The sequence below is a fragment of the Rhinatrema bivittatum genome, chromosome 7 (assembly GCF_901001135.1).
Source record: "Rhinatrema bivittatum chromosome 7, aRhiBiv1.1, whole genome shotgun sequence".
In the NCBI taxonomy this organism is placed as follows: Eukaryota; Metazoa; Chordata; class Amphibia; order Gymnophiona; family Rhinatrematidae; genus Rhinatrema; species Rhinatrema bivittatum.
The window spans coordinates 140633358-140653358 of record NC_042621.1 but is presented as its reverse complement, the minus strand read 5'-3'; the positions used below and the strand labels follow the sequence as shown (position 1 = coordinate 140653358).

At 43.1% G+C, this 20001-nt stretch overlaps 1 protein-coding gene across 3 annotated transcripts in view; it reads right to left on the bottom strand.

Moving 5' to 3' along the window:
- Window positions 1-20001, bottom strand: part of CSNK2A2 (casein kinase 2 alpha 2) — a 255941-nt gene that overhangs the window by 195610 nt on the left and 40330 nt on the right. The window lies entirely within an intron of this gene.

Here is a 20001-nt window from a genome sequence, read left to right as displayed (position 1 = left end):
AAAATCTATATTAGATTACAGCTATGGTAAGAACAAAACAAGAGAAAAACAAGGTTGCTTAATTCTAACAGCTGTTCTCTGAGGACAGCAGTTCAACAATCAAACATATGGGTGACATCATTTGATGGTGCCAACAAAGAACAAAGTCACATTCCAGAGCTTTCCAGCAAAGATTTGAAAACCCCTCTAGGAATGCAAGGCAGTTTCCTGCAGAGTGCCTCAGTTCTGTAATTAAGCTAATGAGCTCAGCTCCAGAAGGAGAAATGTAAGTGTCTTCAAAGGACACCGGTTACAGATAAGCAACCTTGTTAAGCAGTTCACTTCAGTCACCCAGATGGGATTCCCTAGCTAAGGCTGGTCTACTAACAAAGAGAAAAACTCATCCATGTTTTTTTTTTTTTTTTAATTTAAAAAATGTATTTCAGAAATTGACTATACAAATACACGGGCCGATACAGTAAAGTCCGTGGGAGAGCGGGCGAATGCCCGCTCTCCCGGCACATGCACAGGCCACTCTCCTGTGTGCGCGATTCAGTATTCAAATTAGGCCCGGCAGTAAAAAGAGGCGCTAGGGACACTAGTGCGTCCCTAGCGCCTCTTTTTGGACAGGAGCGGCGGCTGTCAGCGGGTTTGACAGCTGACGCTCAATTTTGCCGGCATCTGTTCTCAAACCCGCTGACAGCCACGGGTTCGGAAACCAAACACTGGCAAAATTGAGTGTCCGGTTTTCAACCCGAGAGCAGACTTCAAGTTTTGGGGGTTTTTTGGGGGTTTTTTTAACTTTTTGTAACTTTCGGGACCTCAGACTTAATATCGCCATGATATTAAGTCGGAGGGTGCACAGAAAAGCAGTCTTTACAGCTTTTCTGTGCACTTTCCCGGTGCCCGGAGAAATTAGCACCAACCTTTGGGTAGGCGCTAATTTCTGAAAGTAAAATGTGCGGCTTGGCTGCACATTTTCCTTTCTGAATCGCGCAGAAATACCTAATAGGGCCAATAACATGCATTTCAATGTTGCGGGCGCTATTAGGTTTGGGGTGGGAGGGGGTTGGACGCGTGTCGAAAACATGCGTCCAATCGCGGGTTAACAGTGCGCTCCGCCGACGAGCACTGTACTGTATCGGCCTGACAATTAGAATAGTATAACATACACTATATATAAAACATTTAAATTATACTTTAGTTATAAACATCACAATTGTTCTCTCTCCACCAAGAGTTTAAAGCAAATTATAATTTGCTATAAGTGAATGAAACCCAAAATAAAACTCTCTCTCTCCATATATATTCATGAGAGTTCCCAAATTTTAACAAACCTTCTCATTTTAATTTTTCCATTAAGCTGAATTATTTGATTTATATTCCAGATACTTCAAAGCAGATTACATTCAGGTACTGTAAGTATTTCTCTGTCCCCAGAGAGCTCACAACCTAAGTTTGTACTTGAGACAATGGAGGGTGAAGTTCCATATTGTGTAGCTCCCACATCTTGGTCAATCATGTTGGCTATTTGCAGATTTTTCCAGTTTAAGGCAATAATGTACAAGTTACTGTGTAATCTTTCTGCTTATTCCAAAGACAAATTCAGTAAAAGAAACTGGGCTCCCATGGAACATCCAACCCAATAACTTATCAAATTTTAAATTACATTCATTTCCAAAACTAAACTCTTAGCACACTGCCACCACAAATGTGCCATTGTGCCAACATTCCCACATTGTATTTTAAGTTTAACTCCATTTCCCATCTATCCTTATGTACATTAACCTTCCCTGAATCTCTCAATAAGGCATAAAATCTTAAAATAAGTCCTTTGCAAATTGATAATGGCAAAGGTCCTGTAATAATGTACATTTTGTGAAGCATTTGTATAAATGGTGCATCAATTGCTTATACGAGTACTGGTATTTTATTTAAAACAATTTAAATCCACCCTAACGTTCAGAGCAGGCCACATAAAAATAGTCACTCAAAACAAAAAAAAAAAAAGACTACCCTATCTTAAACACTTATATGCCAGTCAGCCCAGAGTACTAAACAATACCAACGTATACACACACAAAAAGGCTGGGACCTGTCTAAAAACATGCGACTTCAATTGATGCTTAAACATCTGGATTATAGGTAGTTATTCTCAGAGGTTCTAGTAGTGAATTCCCTAAAACCAGATCAGCTACTGAGAATGCTCTATTGTAGGTCAGATTGACCACTGGTTTGAAAGGAACCTATAATGAAATGATTACAAGTTCCACGGAGGATGAACTTCTGAAAGCTTAATCGTGGCTGATAAAAATTCTTGCTATCCAACAGCTGCCCATATTCTGTAAGCCCACTATCTTCCTATTGTTTGAAGTTTTTTGGTTTTTTTAAACTCTCTCAATGCTCCATGTTTATATATCCTATATTTCTTTGGAATCCATGGTAGTGCTCCCAGATTATATTGCCCCATTTGCCAATTGCTCAGTTTCAAATCCATGCTTTCTAGCCTCTCTGCACTCTTCATTCAATACCAGGACTTAGCTGACATGCTCTAACACAGGGGTAGGCAATGGTGTGAAGGGATATTTGACTTAAAATATTCAAGCATTGTGAAAATATGATTGAAACTGATATGCATATCCCTCAGGTAAAAACACAATTATAAAAAGAAGAGAAAAGTGTCTCTCCCTCCTTGGGTATACACCCCCTACAGATCAGGCCAGGCTGTTCTAGATACTTACAGAAACTACACTTTAGGGGCACAATACCTCACACCAATCACACATGGAGAACCTCACCAAATACAGAATAAAGATACCATTTAAAAAAAAAAAAGTATAAATAGAACCTTCCTGCAAAAAAACTAAACTAGAAACTGCAATAAAACCAAATTTGTAAATGCAGTATAACAATGGAAAAACAGATACATTATCATGCTTCAAAACAATTAACTATAAAACATCGAAATACTAATAAAAATAAATATTTCAGAACAGCTGAACAGTACAACATCCAATAATTAAACACACACAAAGTTTTAAATATTTTCCAAATACCAATAAAATATTTAAAAACAGGCACATCAAAAAAACACCCAATAATTAAAACTAGAATAAAAAAAAAAACATGGTAGTCGAGAATTCTGCAAGGCTGGACAGTTTTCAAGATTGGGTGGAGAAAATAAAAATGGTTACAACCAGCACTAGTAGCTGTCTGGATAAATTAGAGAGCTGCTGAAAACTAGCTAAGAAACAAGACGAGCAAAGAAATTGCAGTCAGCGTAATATATGCATGGTGGGCTTGCTTGAGAGTACTGAACACACTGATCCGGCTGGTTTCTTTGCCAAGTGGCTCGGACATATTAAATCTTCAGACCACCAAGCCGCTGCTGAAAGTAGGGTGAGAGGTGCACGACCTCAAGCTGTGCTGGTGAGGGGTGCATAATTTTGCTGACAAAGCAAAGATTTTAGTAGTGGTGAGGAAAATGCCAGATTTGAATTTCCACGGTCAGTGGGTATACATACATATACACACACATATATACACATGTCAAGACTTCTCTGCCAACCTGCAAAAAAAAACAACAGCACAGCAACTCCTGCATTTGGCATGGGGCCAAATATGCTCTGCTATATCCCGCTAAACTACGTATTTGTTCGGGGGGGGTCAAAATTCTTTGAGTCAGCTTCAGAAGCTGAGCAATTTGCTAAGGGACATTCTTCCACCACATCTGGCTCTATATCCCATTAACTTCACTGTGTTTTATGACTGTGCAAGGTACACTTGTGCAATGGGGAGAGTGGGAACTCCAAACTATCAGGGCTTGGCGAGAATGTTAGGGAGGGAGAGGGGAGGGAAAAAAAGGGGAATAATAGAGGGTTCATGTTATGGGTTTTTCTCTGGGGCATGGGTTGTTTTGCATTTGGAGGTTGGAAGAACGATCTGGGGTACTGGTACAAAAGTGAACTGAACTGACTATAACACCAATGGCTGTGCAAGATGGAGTCGCCTACATGCCACTTACAACACCTGGTTCTAGATGCCCTGCCTTAGGCTAGAAGTACTACTGGAGGATGGCCAATGTCGGTGACACTAGTACGGATGGTGGTCTGGAATCTAGCAATTATCGTGCACAGGAATTTTGGAGTAAGGCATTTTGGTATCCGGTGAACTTGATTGCTGACAGTGTAGAGAACTGTCTGCCGGGATGATGTTCACAGCTGGAAGCAGACTGCTGGGATAAACAGGTGAACATAACATATCTATGGGGGTCTACATGCATTTTATGGAAGGAATTACCGAGAATGAAGGAGGCGGGGGTAATTTGATTAGCATGAATTGGGTAATTTTATTAGGGTTTCAAGGAAATATATGGGAGGGAAGGTGCCGGGGAGAGTAATGGACAGTGGGTAGAGACTTGCATCAGAGGTCACAGGAATTAAAACAATTGAAAAATGTAAGCATGCATGAGATTAGACACATAAAGCCCTTAGTAGCAAAGAGAAAATCACAGAATGAGTAAGACTTGTGACAGCATAGTAGGCAGATACAAACAAACTAGGTGAACCAAGTGTTCCTTTTTGGACACTGTTTCTATTATCCAACTCTCTCTATTTTCCAATTCTCTCTCCCTTCCCCTTGCTTTCAAATGTTCACAAATCTGAAAAAGCAAATTCAAAGATCTTTCAATGTACACTGCCATAAAATAACCATCTTGCTTAATTGTGCATTACTATACTGCCATACTCTTGTTTGTACTCCTCCAATAATTTTATTCCTGGGTGGATGTGCTGTGCAGTTGGGCTAAATTCTCCCCTCCTGCAAAGAATTCTGATTGGGGACCAGAAGCCAGCAACATGGGCGGAAGGAGGAAATGTCAGCGCTGGCCCACACAGCAGGAAGGAAGACATCAGTATTAACATCGGCCCATGCACAAAGGAGGCTGTGGTTGAATGCCTGCACAGGCCCAAAGAAGAGGTTGCAGGGGTAAGAGTCTGCCAAAAGAGAAGGGTGCAGTAGGGCCGAAGCCTAAGAGACAGCTAGAAAAGAGTTTGGAAGAGGAGGGGGGGGGGGGAAAGCTGAGGAGAGGGTCAAGCCTAGGGAAGAGGAGGATCAGAGAGAGAAAGCTGAAGGTTTTGCTGAGGGTGGGAGGGGCAGAGAGACAAAGCTGGGATGGTCTTACCAGGAGGGAAGAATTGAGCTTGAGGGAACAGAAAAAGCTGAAGATCTTGATTGGGGGTGGAGCAAACAAAATTAGGGGCTTGAGGATTTGAGCTTGGGGCAGAAACAAAACTAAAGTATTGGGGGGTTGCAGAGAATTGAGAGGTGGGGAAGCAACAGGGGTGGGGGAGGGGAGACAAGCCTGATGGAACAGAAAGTGTGCAAGAACTGTGTGTGTGTGGGGGGGGCAAACATGACTGAGGAGAGAGTGGCAGAGAGAAAAGGCATGAGAATCTTGCTAGAGTAAGGGAAGCAAAAAATGAGGGTGGGGGATATCAAGGCTGGGAAGGTGTTAAAACCAAAAGGAGTCAAGAGAGCTGGGCGGGATGATCCTGAGGGAAGGAGAGAATGATCTAGGGGAGATGATTCAGGCCTTATAATGAGAAACTTCTGCTCAAATAATTTTTGAAAAAAAAAGTTATGCATCTGAATATTTTTCTGTATTACCTTATAAATTACTCAAAGACAGTGAAAATATTGTGATAGTCTGCTGAATTTTGCAGAATCTTAGTGAGCAGAATTGTTTTGTTCAGGATTTCCCCATAAGCAAATAATGCTCAAAGCTACCTGTGCTGTGATTCAGTGCTCTTGAAACAATTGACCACTTTAACCAACTACATGATCATTTGCATTTCACTAGTTTTCAGTTCATTAATGCACATTTATTAATCACTTCTATCATCCACTTGAAACAATGTGCAACAGCCCGTCATTTAAGAGTGGCTCTTATTCATCCTTTATTAAAAAGGAAGATAAGCTTGATTCTAGTATCAACTATAGACCGATTTCCAACCTCTTTTATATATTTACTTAAAAGGTTAGTTTATAATCAGAGGATTTTTTTTCACTAAAATCAAATCTCTTCATCCAAGACAATCAGGATTCAGCCCCAGTTTCAGCATAGAAACAGTCAATCCTAATTTCAGTGGTAAATTCTATTAAAGCAGGTTCTGGAAAGTGCACACTTCTCATATCATTTGATATCAGTGTAGCATTTGACTCCATTAACCATAATCCTAATTTTATTTAAACCTATAAAGTTAGCGATTTTCATCCAGTGCCAAGGCTCTAGCTGTTATTTTTAGGTAGATGACATTCAGTTTCCTTTTAATGATCCTTCAAATCCAGTTGATTGGTTCGCATTAAATTAGTGCTTGGCTACTACTGCCACTTGTTTGAAAGGTCATAGATTAAAAAGCTCAACCCTACTAAGAGAGAGACTTTATGGATAAGTAAAGCTAATCAGCCCTTAATTTGTTTTGATATTTTATCTGGGATGGCAATCCAACAAAAACGTGTGGTCTCTGTGGTTTGAGTTAGACTATAAACTTAATATTGATGACCAAATTTTCACCATCATCCATTTTTGTTTACACTTTTTATGCCAGATAAGGTCCTCTCCTTGTAGAAGAATCTTGAAACCTTGGTCGATTTGCTCATACTGCATTATTCAGACTATTAGAATAGTCTCTTATCAAGGATGCACCATTAGGCAGTTTTGATATCTTGAAATACAGCAAAATGCTGCTGCCAAGTTACGTTTTGGAGCCAAAAACAAAAGATTCAGTAACTCTACAGTATGGGTAGCCAATGAAAATTGATCAGGAGCAGAGGTAACTGCAGTATTTAGCTAACCATCTTGTATCCTACAAACCAACTTGTGCGTTATGTTCCTCTCAGCAAGACCTCATTAAGATACTGTTCTCCCATAGTAATAAGGCTGGAATGGACCCATAGAACAGCATTTAATTACATAGACCCTTTTATGTGGAACACTCCATTAGGTATTAAGAAACCAACTACCTGAAATTTCATAAGAACCTCAAAGCATAGCCATTTACTCTGGTCTTTGGTGATTGTTAGCTGTATTTTCTATAGTACTCTTTATATTCTGATTTAGTTTTTTTCTGACGTTATGGTTATTTTTGTATTTCCTAATAATTTTAATTAGGATTAGTTGAGAAAGCTTTTTATTGTACTATTCTTAAAACTATTTAAATATGTATTTATAAACTACAACTCACAAAATCAGAAGCCACAGGCCTGATTTCTATGTTGGTGGCCATGTTGGAATGCTAGAATTGCTACAAGACCTATCTCCCAACTTGCCCCTTATATAGACTGTTGCCATCGAAACAGTGTCATTGTCAGTTAAATGACAACTGTATTTTCAGTCTCCACTTTTGGAAAGATTTAAAAACATGAGTGCTTCTAGAACTGTTACAAGCTAAGGGGCGGATTTTAAAAGGCCCCCGCGCGCCTATTTTGCATAGGCCGCCGGCGCGCATAAGTCCCGGGGCTTTCGAAAAGGGGCGGGAGGGGCGTGTCCGGGGCGTTCCCGAAACGATGCAGCGTTTCGGGGGCGGGCCCGGGGGTGTAGTCGAGGCCTCCGGACCAGCCCCCGGGACCGGAGGACGAAGCGGGGCTGCCGGCGACGCGCGCAAAATTACGCCTACTTTCAGTAGGCGTAACTTTGCCGACAAAGGTAGGGGGGAGGGCGAAGGAAAGTTCCCTCCGAGGCTGCTCCGAAATCGGAGCGGCCTCGGAGGGAACAGGCAGCGCGCGCTGGGCTCAGTGCACGCAGGTTGCACAAATGTGCACCCCCTTGCGCGCGCCGACCCCAGATTTTATAAGATACGCGCGTGTCTTATAAAATCCAGCGTACTTTTGTTCGCGCCTGGTGCACGAACAAAAGTTCGCGATCACGCAAGTATTTAAAATCTACCCCTAAGGTTTTTTCATATACTATATGGCATTATAACATTTGTTTATTGTTATGTTGTGATGACTTGCCGAATCACTAATGGCAAACTTTTTGGTTTGTTTTTTTAATGAATAGTCATTTTTTGTTTGCAAGACTGGAACACTTAGGGGTAGATTTTTTTTAAAAAGCGCGTTTGCGTACTTTTGTTTGCGCACCAGGCGCAAACAAAAGTACGCTGGATTTTATAAGATACGCGCGTAGCCGCGCGTATCTTATAAAATCCTGGATCGGCGCGCGCAAGGCTGCCGATTTTGGGCAGCCGGCGCGCGCGGAGCGGCCTCGGAGGGAACTCTCTTTCGCCCTCCCCTCACCTTCCCCTCCCTTCCTCTACCTAACCCACCCCCCCCCCCTTACCTTTGTCCGTAGATTTACGCCTGCGAGAAGCAGACGTAAATCTACACGCGCCAGCGGACTGCTGGCGCGCCGTGCTCCGACCCGGGGGCTGGTCCGAAGGCCTGGACCACGCCCCCGGGCCGGCGCCATGCCCCCGGTCCCACCTCCGAAATGCCGCATCATCGGGTCCCGCCCCCCGACACGCCCCCTTCCAAAAACCCCGGGACCTACACGCATCCCGGGGCTCTGTGCGCTCCGGCGGCATATGGAAAATAGGCGCGCCAGCGCGCAAGGCCCTGCTCGCGTAAATCCGGGCGGATTTACGCAAGCAGGGCTTTTAAAATCCGCCCGTAAGTCACTTTATGCAAGATTGAAATATGGAAAATAAACTTCTGGTACATGATTACAGTATAAGTGCCTTAGCCAAATACAGTGGCTGCTTTGCACAGTATATAATACCAGACAATATTATATATTTAAATTATTGAGTGTCCTTTCCTATATGTATGTGTGAAATTATTTAACTAATCTTTGGAAAAAGATTGGCTGTAAATGGAATTGCAGGAAATAAAAATAAAAATCTCAAAATACATTCTAAGCACATAATATACATCATACCTAATCCTAATTACATAATATATACAACCCTCCCCACAATAAAACTCCACAAACTATAAAAATCCAGCACACTCCTCCACACCTTGCCCACAACCCCTCACACCAACTGGAATGCCAGATGAAAGAAACATGTAAATTATCCTAAAAAATAAATCTTGTTGGTCATAAAAATTCTGTAGGGAGCTTATTCCCGAAACTAGGTGCTATCACCAAAAAAGCTTGTCCCTTGATCCTTGGATGATGTGCCTACTTCATTAATAGACCTAATAGCAGCTCTTTTTGGAGTAGCATGTAAACCAAATAAAGAACATAGGCCAATATGCAAACTGCAAGTAATCCTGACCCAAATCATTCAGTGCTTTAAAATACCAATCCATAATACTTACATTGCATCCAGAAATCCATTAGTAGCCAGTGAAATTTTAAAAGAGTAACAGATCTCTCAGTTCAGACCCCTCCAAAATCCTCAGACTCATATTCTGGACTAACTGGTAGACTTGCTAGCACTACTAGCAGCAGCCCCATACACAGCATTACAGTAATCCTTATGGAATGTAATCAATGCATGAAAGACGCCACATTTTTTAGTTGACAATAAAATTAAAATTTCCAAATAGCTCCTGTAAAACAGAGGAGACTTGGGAATAAAAAGCTTAAATTCCATAGACGGAGCCAAGTAATGCAATCCAGGGGATAATGTCAAGAGGCCATCCATTTCTGGGCAAAAACCACCAGGCAAATCTCTAATTCCTACCCACAAGATAAAACTGAATTTGAAGATGTGTACTATTACTATGCAGCCATCTGGTCACTCTTTCTATTCCCTTATTCAGTTTATCTAATTCCTCCCCATAATTCTGAGATACAGGGCAAAAAATTCAAACTAACATCCACAAACATGTGAAATCTCAAATGAGTCACTTTTCAGAAACTGTTTTTAACATACAATGGCAGTCCGCCATTTTTAAATGTACGTTAAACATTTTCTGAAAAGTGACTCATTTCCTTGAGGCAGGCAGTGATACGCCGAAACATTGGCCTTTGTCAGGATGGGAGATTGCTTTTTTGAACACAACTATTGTGATCTTTTCTAAGCGTCAGTGTCAGTTTTTGTTGGGGTTTTTTTTTAAAGTATTAAAAAAAAAAGCGCATCAAAAAAAGTTTAATACTTAGTTTAAAAAAAACAAAAAAACTGACACTGATGCTTAGAAAAGATCACAATAGCTGTGTTCAAAAAGCAATCTCCCAATTTGATATCTTTTTGTATGGGATAAGTCTTTCGATCATATTGACTGCTGATTGAACCAGCAGATGATCGAGAATTTTGGTGCTTATTTCTGACAGTTTGCAGCCCATAGCATGACAGTAGATTGTACTGCTGCACCTACGGATCTCTGATGCTGAGTTCTTGCATTTATATATATATATATATATATATTTATATATCAAATGATCTAAGCAAATAGCTATAAGTTATTTGTAACATTTGATCTTTTTAGGAATCTGGTTTTGCTTTTTTTGAATGAATGATAGGTATCCACACCTAGGCCTTGTTTGTTTGTAAGTTAAAGCAGGGTGAGCTTGTCTCACCCCGCGAAAATAACGGGCGGCAAGAGAGCGAGGCCCCAGTGAGGAAGAAAAACAAGGGGGTAGGAGTTAGAAAGGAAGGGGGGGGAGGGGGCTAGGTAGGGAGCCAATAGGGTATAGGAATTTTAAAGGTGGACCAGGGATTGGATGAGTAAAGTGAGACATAGGGAGCATCCGTTACTGAGGCTCAGTTGGCGGGGAAACGGCCGAGGCAGCAGGCAAGAAGCTTTTCTGTGGAGATTTCAGTAGGTTTAAAAAAAAAAAAAAAAAACCAGCCGTCATTTAAGTTATTTCTGAATAAATAATAGTTAAGTCACCTAATAGATTAGATCAGGCAGGATATCCTGACTCTTGGTTGGAATTTTGAGTATCAGAAGGAGGCGGGTTCCCCCCCCCCCGCGTTCTCCTATCATGGCTAGGAGAGCGAGGGAGCGTGGCGGCGTCCCGCTGCGAGGACAGGAGTTTAGCAGGGAGGAGGCAGGTAATCCCTCCGGATCACATGTCCTGCTTGCTGCTGCGGCTGCTCCCGGCCACCTCGCGTGCCGGGGAGGGGCAGGGCCGCGGGCGGTTATTATGGCCTGCCCCATCAATGCTGCTCACCCGGCACTCCAGCGCGTCGCGTTACTCCCACCCACGGTATTAGAGTCGCAGACGATTATGGCGGCAGATTCGGGAGAGAGCGGCCCCGAGTCTGCCGATGTGGAAATTATCTCGACGGACTTACAGGAACCGGGATGGGCACCCCCCCCCCCTCCGAAGCGGCGGATGGTATTTCCCTTAATGCATCTGCCCTGGAATTTAGTTTCCTGTCGGATGGGGCCCCTCCTGCTAGGAGCGATTCGCGGGTGCATGAGGTCGGGGGGGGGGGGGGGGGCAGTGAGCCTCCCTGCCAGGAGAGCAGCGGTTTGCAAGGGGAAGGGGTACAGAAAACCGGTGCAGCGCGGCGATAGTTCCAGAGGAAAGGCAAGGAAGCTGGCTGGACCAGCGGGGAGGGGTACTGTTAGGTTGATGGGTGATGTAGGAAAGGGGAAGCTGGGGCAGGTTCTTGCTCAAGGCGGTTTGGGTAAGAAGGGTAGTAACGAGGGAAGTAACAGGCAAAGGAAGGGGAATTCTTAGTGCACGGGATGCATGTCTAGTAGCCCAGTTCCCCCCCCCCCCCCCCCCCCGTTCACCACAGGTGGGAGGGAGGCAAGTTAGTGCCAACAAGTAGTGCATTAATTATGAGTCAGAGATGCCAGGGAGATAGGATACGTTTAGGGCAGAGTTCGGGGAAGGGATTGGGGGGAACTGGATACAAAATATGGGTAAGAGGGACAATGGTAACTTGGGCGTCTCGGAGAGTTTTGGTGGATGGCCGGAATGGAGGAGGAGGGAGTTTATGACCAGTGGGATGGTGCCCAGTGCAGGCCCAGCCGGGCTCGCAGCGAGTGTAGTGAAGGGGGGGGGTTACAGGAAAGGAGTTTAGGTGTGCAGAAGATCAGAGGGTTTCAATGTTCTTTAGAAGGGGCACAGAGGGACGGAAGGGCAGGGGGGTATCATTTCTTCCAGAGCCGGAGGAAGCCAGGCCGGGGACTTCGAGACAAGAAGCCCGGAGAGAGAGGGAGTTCGTGCACGAGGAGCCAGGTCGTGATTGCAGCAGTGCCAGGAAGGGAGGATGGCACGATGAAATCAGTTGTGAGCTGGACGTGCATGCAGGCCCAGGTGAGAAAGAAAAGGAGGGGAAGCTTAAGGGGAAGGCGAAAAGAAAAAGGGAGGGATCATCATCTAGTTCGTCGTCCAGTTCATCTGACTCAAAGGACTCCTCCGATATGAGTCCCAAGTACAAGGAGGTGTTAGGCGTAGGGCCGCAGCATGGGGATGGTCACTCAGCGAGTGCAACTTTAGCGGAATTATGGGAAAACTCCGTACCAAGAAAACTTCGTAGGCGCATACGTAAGAGAAAGTATGTGAATATTTTTAGGCTATTGGAAGGGAGGAGAGGAGCTAAGAAAGGTAAGAAGGATAAGAAGAATAAGAAGTCAGGTGGTCCGAAAGTAGGGAAGAACATAGTTAATTGGGTGAGGGGTTTTTTACGCATGGCTAGTGTGGTTGGGTATTATGATGCATCGCAATACGGAGCATTGCTGTCTTATGCGGACAGCATACTGGGCGCGTTCCGGGATTATGAGGGTTGGGCATGGCTCAACTACAATGAAAAATTCCGGGACAAAATGGAGGGTAGTAGAGGCATGTCTTGGGGTTCACAGGATATTAACTTGTGGCTAACCCAAATGACTTATAAGGGGGTAGAAGGGTTCAAAGGTGGTGGGACAAGAGAGCAGTAGTTTTGTAGGAGGGGCAGGGTCAGGAGGGAACAGCGGGATGGTGAGTTCCTTTTGTGCCGGAGGACAGGGTAGTAAAGTTAGTTCCGGGAACAAGGCAACAGGGGGAGGGAATGATGTGTGTTGGCGGTTTAACAAAGCTGCCTGCTTATTCCCCGACTGCAAGTTCCGACACGCATGTTCCACTTGCGGAGGAGCTCATTCAGCTGTCAGATGTGCGAAGGGAGCTAGTGGAGCACAGGGTGGGGGAAGCAAAGCTTAAGGATTTGAGTTGCAAAGCTGACTCCCCGGTTTCATTACATGCAATGGGTTACTGGTTAGGTCAATATCCTGATAGGAAGGTTGCTAGTTTTTTATACGAGGGGTTCAGTGAAGGTTTTGTTATTCCATATATGGGACCGGGTAAAGGGACAGGGGGGTAAGAATGCAAGGTCGGAGAGCACACATGCAGCTGTGGCTAGGGAGAAAATCAGGGCAGAAGTTAAGTTGGGACGGGTGGCAGGGCCGTTTGGATTGCAGCCATACTTAAATATGCATTTGTCTCCAGTGGCAGTGATTCCAAAAAAGGAGCAGGGTAAGTTTCGCATGATTTTAAACTTATCCTACCCTAAGGGTAAGTCAGTGAATGATTATATACCTAGAGAGTTTTGTTCCGTGCGTTATGCTTCCTTTGATGAGGCAGTTAGTTTAGTTAAACAAGCAGGAAAAGGGGCTTTATTGGCAAAAGCAGACATTGAATCTGCCTTCAGGTTAATGCCTATTCATCCGAGTTGTTTTTCTTTGCTGGGATTCTGTTTTGAGGGTCAATATTATATAGATAGGTGTTTACCGATGGGTTGCGCGGTGTCATGTGCTTTCTTCGAAGCTTTCAGCACATTTTTGCAGTGGGTAGTTGAGCAAAATACGGGATGCGCGGGTATTATGCATACCTTGATGACTTTTTGTTTGTGGGTCTGGCTAAATCAAATTTATGTCAAAGGCAGTTAGAAGGGTTTTTGCAGGTAGCATCAGCATTGGGTGTACCGGTAGCGACCAATAAAATGGAGGGCCCGGTATCTAGGCTTATATTTTTGGGGATCGAGCTCGATTCAGTAGCCTTGGAGTCGCGATTACCGGTGGAGAAAGTGCTGAGTTTAAAAGGTTTGGTACAGAGTATACGCAGGGCTTCTAAGGTCACGTTAAGGCAAATGCAGTCGTTAATTGGTGCATTGAATTTTGCGTGCAGGGTAATTCCTATGGGAAGGGCATTTATCAGGAGGTTATCGAGCACCACAGTGGGGGTGCGAGCCAGTCATCACTATATCAGAGTGACCCGTAGGGTAAAAGATGAGTTGGGTGTGTGGGAGGTTTTCTTGGAATCTTTTAATGGGGTATGCATTATGCAGTGTGCAGAAGGATCAAATTGTGATATAGAGCTTTTCACTGATGCAGCGGGTGGGTACGGGTTTGGAGCTTATTTTCAAGGAAATTGGTGTGCTGAACGGTGGCCGGAAGAATGGAAAGGGGAAGGGTTACTTAGGAATATTAATTTCTTGGAGCTATTCCCGATAGTGGTAGCATTGAGTATATGGGGACGGCAGTTAGCAAATAGGAGAGTTTTGTTTTGGTGTGATAATTTGGGAGTAGTTCAAGTAATTAACAGGCAGTCAGCAAAATGTCCTAGAGTATCAGAGTTGTTAAGGGAGTTAGTTTTCCTGTGTCTAAAATGGAATGTCAGTATTAGAGCGAGACATGTGCCAGGAGAACAAAATTTAATAGCGGATGCACTCTCTCGTTTTAAGTGGCAGGAATTCAGAGAACTAGCGCCGGGAGCAAATTTGACGGGCGATCCGTTTCCGGAGCATCTTTGGCTACTGGGTCGGTTGAAGCATGGACGTTGATCAGGAAGTCGGTGGCTCTGACAACATGGGATTCCTATTTGAGGGGTCATAGGGTGGTAACAGTACTTGGGTGCAAGGGGCTGGAAGGGAGGTCCAGTGGAGGATGAATGTCTGGTAAACTTCATATTGTGGGCAAGGAATGCGGGATATTCTTTGACATCAGTGCGTTTGCAACTTGCGGGATTTTCCTTTTTCCAAAAGTTGAAGGGATGGGGAAATCCGGTTACGAGTTTTTTGGTAAAAAGGGTCTTGGCAGGCTGGACTAGGGAGAGAGGGTGCACTCCGGATAGGAGGCTTCCCATCCGGTATGAGGACCTTATAGTCCTAGTGGAGCGTTTACAGGAGGTATGCTGGTCAGGGTATGAGGTGTTGCTGTTCCGGACAGCTTTTGTGCTGGCATTTTTTGGGGCAATGAGAGTGAAGGAGTTAGTTGCAACTTCAAAAGTAAACAGCGGGGACAGGAATAATGTTAAAGAATGTGTGGGTTTGCAGCAAGGCGGTGAAAATTTGCACGCACCGTTCCAAGGTAGATCAACAGGGTAAGGGGCAATTTGTGACTCTGGTGCCAGCGGTAGATAGGTTGGTGTGTCCAGTACGCAATATTCAGCATTTTGTGGAGGTGAGACCTAGAGTAGGGGGTTCATTTTTAGTGCATCAGGATGGATCGCCGTTGACAGTGTATCAGTTTGTGCAGGTGCTGAAAAGAGGGGATCTTGGGATGGAATTTGCAGTGTTATACCTCACATTCGTTCAGGATCGGAGCGGCGACATCGGCGGCGGAAGAGTGGTTGCCCTAGCAGGGCAATACAATCCATAGGGCGGTGGAAGTCAAAAGCCTTTTTGTCATATGTGAGAAAAAACACAAAACACAAAACACAAGGAGAAAACATACAAGGGGGGGGGAGGGGAGGCATCAGAGAGAGGTATTGACAGTTATGTCTTTTTTGCAGAAAGGAGTGTACGTAGGGGGGGAGGTGCAAGAATGTGCCTGGGTTGTGGGCCATTCTTTTGTGCATTGGGCGCAGCAGAGAGCAGTACAGAGGCCATATGGAACACATCTCGAGTTGGAAGCGCTGAACTGGAACATCAAATGGTTGAGTCGTCGTGGGATGAAGTAGGATGGATTGTTATCCTTTCTGCACAAATGTATTGAACATCAAAAGCCAAAAATTTTGTTAATTCACTTGAGGGGAAATGATATTGGAGAGTGGTTGTGAAAGGAAATGGTGTTTAAAATCAGGAAGGATTTAGGCACACTTTTGAACGGGATGCCTAACACTATGTTGGGGTGGTCTGACAATTGTGAGGTTTAAATTTTTGGAGTCACCACTCTGGTACAAAGGAGTCAGAAAATTGAACAAACAAATAGGGAAGTGGTTGGTGAGACAGGGTAGGTTTTGGGTGCGGCATGAGTGGGCTTGGGAGGTGATTCCAGGTTTATTTAGGTCAGATGGTGTCCATTTGTCTGATGTTGGAATTGATCTATTCAATAATGCATTGCAGGAGGGTCTGGAGCATGCTATTACCAGAAATAGGGGCCGCAGTTGGGGGGGGGGGGGGGGAACAGTGACAACGCGGAGTTGTCATTGTTCTATGGCGGTAAATCAGAGCCCAAATGTTGTTGATTTATTGTATTGTTACAAGGTATGCAAAAGGGGGGGGGGGGAGGGAATCTTGTGCAGCACGGGGGGGCTGCTGCACGAGATGGCCAATGCTCAGAGGCGATATCACTTACTCACGCTCGGACGAGGTGGGGTAAGAGGTCTGGAGGATACCGGCGGAGCTCTACCACTCGGATGAGGTGGGGGGCAGGTTAAGAAGGATGTTACAAGGGGGGGGGTCATGTTTTAGCTTTGTTGTAACGTTTTGGGGCTCGGGTCTGGTGTAAATAAACTGCGGCCTTTGACTAAATAAAAGATGTTTGTCGTTTTTCGGTGAAGCAAGGAAATGGGGGGATGGGAGGTAAATGGAAAGTGAATCTTGCCTCTCCCAGTTATTAGTGTCTGTGTATAAACAGTCAATGAGTTCCTTAGCTCGAGAAACCCTTGTGTATTTCATCCAGGGCTGCACTGACTAGTGGTTACTGAACCATGGGGAAAGTAAAAGAACTGTCAAAGAATCCATGAGCAAAAGTAGTTCAACTTTATAAATCAAGTAAATAATATAAAAAAATATCCAATCAGTACTGTTCGAACTCTGTTCAAGAAGTGGAAGGTGATGGGTTCTGTTAATGCCAAGGTAGACCAAGAAAGCTTTCAGACACAGCCAGAAAAATTTGTTGAAATGTAAAGAAAAACCCACAAGCAACTTCTACTGAAATACGGGCTTCTCTGAAACAAAGTGGTGTGGGTGTTTCAGCATGCACAATAAGAAGATACTTGAACAAAAATGTGCTGCATGGTAGAGAGAGTAGAAAATAGCCCGTTTACAATATGCCAAACAGCACCTAGAGAAGCCTCAAAACTTCTGGAACAAAATCTGGCATGATAAGACCAAAATTGAACTTTATGGCCACAATCATAAACACTATGTTTGAAGAGGAGTCAATAAGATCTATGAAGAGAAGCACACCATGCCTACCATGAAGCACTGACGTGAATCTCTGCTGTTTTTTTGGGAGGGGGAGTGAGCTACAGCAGCACAAGGAATTTATTCAAAATTGTTGGCAGGATGAATGCAGCATCTTATCAGAAAATATTGGAGGAGAATTTGCATTCAGCAGCCAGGACGCTGCGCATGGGGCGCATTTGGACTTTCCAACATGACATTGATCTGAAACATAAGGTCAGGCTGACCCTTCAGTGGCTGCAGCAGAAGAAAGTGAATGTTCAGGAGTGGCCATCACAGTCTCCTGACCTCAATTTCTCTCCTGACCTCAATTTCTAGCCACTTTGGGGAGAACTCAAACATGCAGTTCATGCTCGACAACCAAAGAATTTACAAGATCTGGAGGCTTTTTGCCAAGAGGAATGGTTAGCTTTACCACATGAGAAAATAAAGGGCCTCATTCACACTATCACAAGAGACTGCAAGCCATCATTGATGCAACAGGGGGCAATACACAATTAAAAATAAGGGTATGCAATTTTTTGAACAGGATCATTTTATTAATTCCTTTATGGTTTGCCTAATGATTGTGCTATTCTGTGATGCATAACATATTTAATGTTTCAAATTAAAACTAACAGATGTGTTTTCTCTGATCACTCGTTTTCTTAAAATGCTATATATCTTACAAATTCTGCCAGGGGTATGTAAACTTAAAGGACAACTGTAACTAGATTTCCTGAAAGCATCTGATGAAATCCCCCATAAGCAACTACTTAGGAAATTAAAAAGTCATGGAACGGGGGCAGTGTCCTATTGTGGATTAGGAACTGGTTAAAAAGGTAGAAAGAGTAGGGCTAAATGGTAAATTTTCCCACTGGAGAAAGATGAATAGTGGCATGCCCCAGGGATCTGTTCTGGGACCACTACTTTTTAATACATTTATAAACAACCTGGAATAGGAAAGAGTTATCAGATTTGCTGATGACTAATTCAAAGTTGTTAAATCACAAGAGGATTGTGAGAAATTTCAAGAGGACCTTGCAAGACTGGGAATGCAAATGGCAAATTAAATTTAATGTGGACAAGTGCAAAGTGATGCGCTTAGGGAAGAGTAACCCAAAATTATACACACACAATGAAAGGTTCAGGAAAAGGATCTAGGCGTCATTGTTAATAGGTTGAAATAGTCTGCCCAGCATGCAGCAGCCACCAAGAAAGTAAATAGACTGTTAAGAATTTAGAAAAGGAATGGCGAATAAAACAGAGAATATTCATAATGCCTCTGTATCGCTCCATGGCGCAACCTTATCTTGAGGATCACGTGCAGTTCTGGTCAGCACATCTCAAAAAAGATAGAGCAGAATTAGAAAAGATATAGAGAAGGGTAAGAGAATGGAATGATTCACCTATGAGAAAAAGTTAAAGAGGTTAGGACCCTTTACCTGGAGAAGAGATGACTGGAAGGAGATATGATAGAGGTCTATAAAATAATGAGTGGAATGAGTAAATGTTAATCTGTTTACTTTTTGAAAGAATAAACCAATTAGTATTTACTCATTCCACCAGTTCAAAGACCAGGGGACACACAATGAAGTTACTAGGTGATACATTTAAAGCTAATAAAAGAAAAAAATTTTTTTTTACTCAAAGCATAATTAAGTTCTGGAATTCATTGCCAGAGGATGTGGTAAAAAGGTATTAATGTAGTTGTGTTTTAAAAAGGTTTGGGCACGTTCCTGGAGGAAAAGTCCATAAACCATTAAGTTGGAGTTGCAGAAATCCACTTCTTATCCTTGGAATAAGCTGCATGGAATCTATCTATCCCTTGCCAAGCACTTATGACCTGGATTGGCCACTGTTGGAAACAGGATACTGGGCTTGATGGATCTTTGGTCTGTCCTAGTATGGCAAATCTTATGTATTTTTGAAGGGGGGATCCCACAGTCAACATCTGACCCAAAACCATTTTTGGGAATGATTACGAAATGATGAAAACTATGTTTAAAGCCCCTCCCCCACACATCTTTCCCTGTCACACCTTCTGATCTTAAATTGGAACAGTACCTCATGATTTACTGTAGTGGCTTAAAAGACTATCACTAAATCAAAGCCCTAATCCCATTCTCTATAATCATCCAATAATGTCACTAGTACTATCAGTACTCTTTGCTCTCCAAAATCCTGATTGAAATGCATCCAAGACTGAAAACTCATTCATAAAATGCAAATACTGAAGTGCCACCACTTCCTCCAAAACTTAACTGCAAATTGGAGACTTGTGTTTCCTTTTCATAGCTAGGGTTGTTACTGTGAGTGCATTCCATAATACAAGTGTAACTGTGTGCGGATTAGTTTATGTGCATTACTGCAGGTCCTGAGAGTATGTTAGGTCGATTCTGTATATGTGGCTGCTCAGGAAGGCATACTATGAAAGTCACTAATATTTACCCCCAGTTGATATACCATTCACTTAACCTTCTATCAGCAAAAAAATCACTAATTACCTGCTCAAATAATTATTTACAAATATACCATTAGCTACTCACTTTATCATTGAATTATTTTATTGATTTCAATACTGATCTGTTTTAATAGTTTACAAAGAAATTTTATTGGATTTTTATTTCTGATATTTACTGCTCTTATTTAATTTTTATTATATTTGAAGCATGTTTTTATTTGCAATGAGTTTTACTTATATTTTATTCCTTTTCTTTTATTGTATTTTATGTATGAATGTAGGAAATGA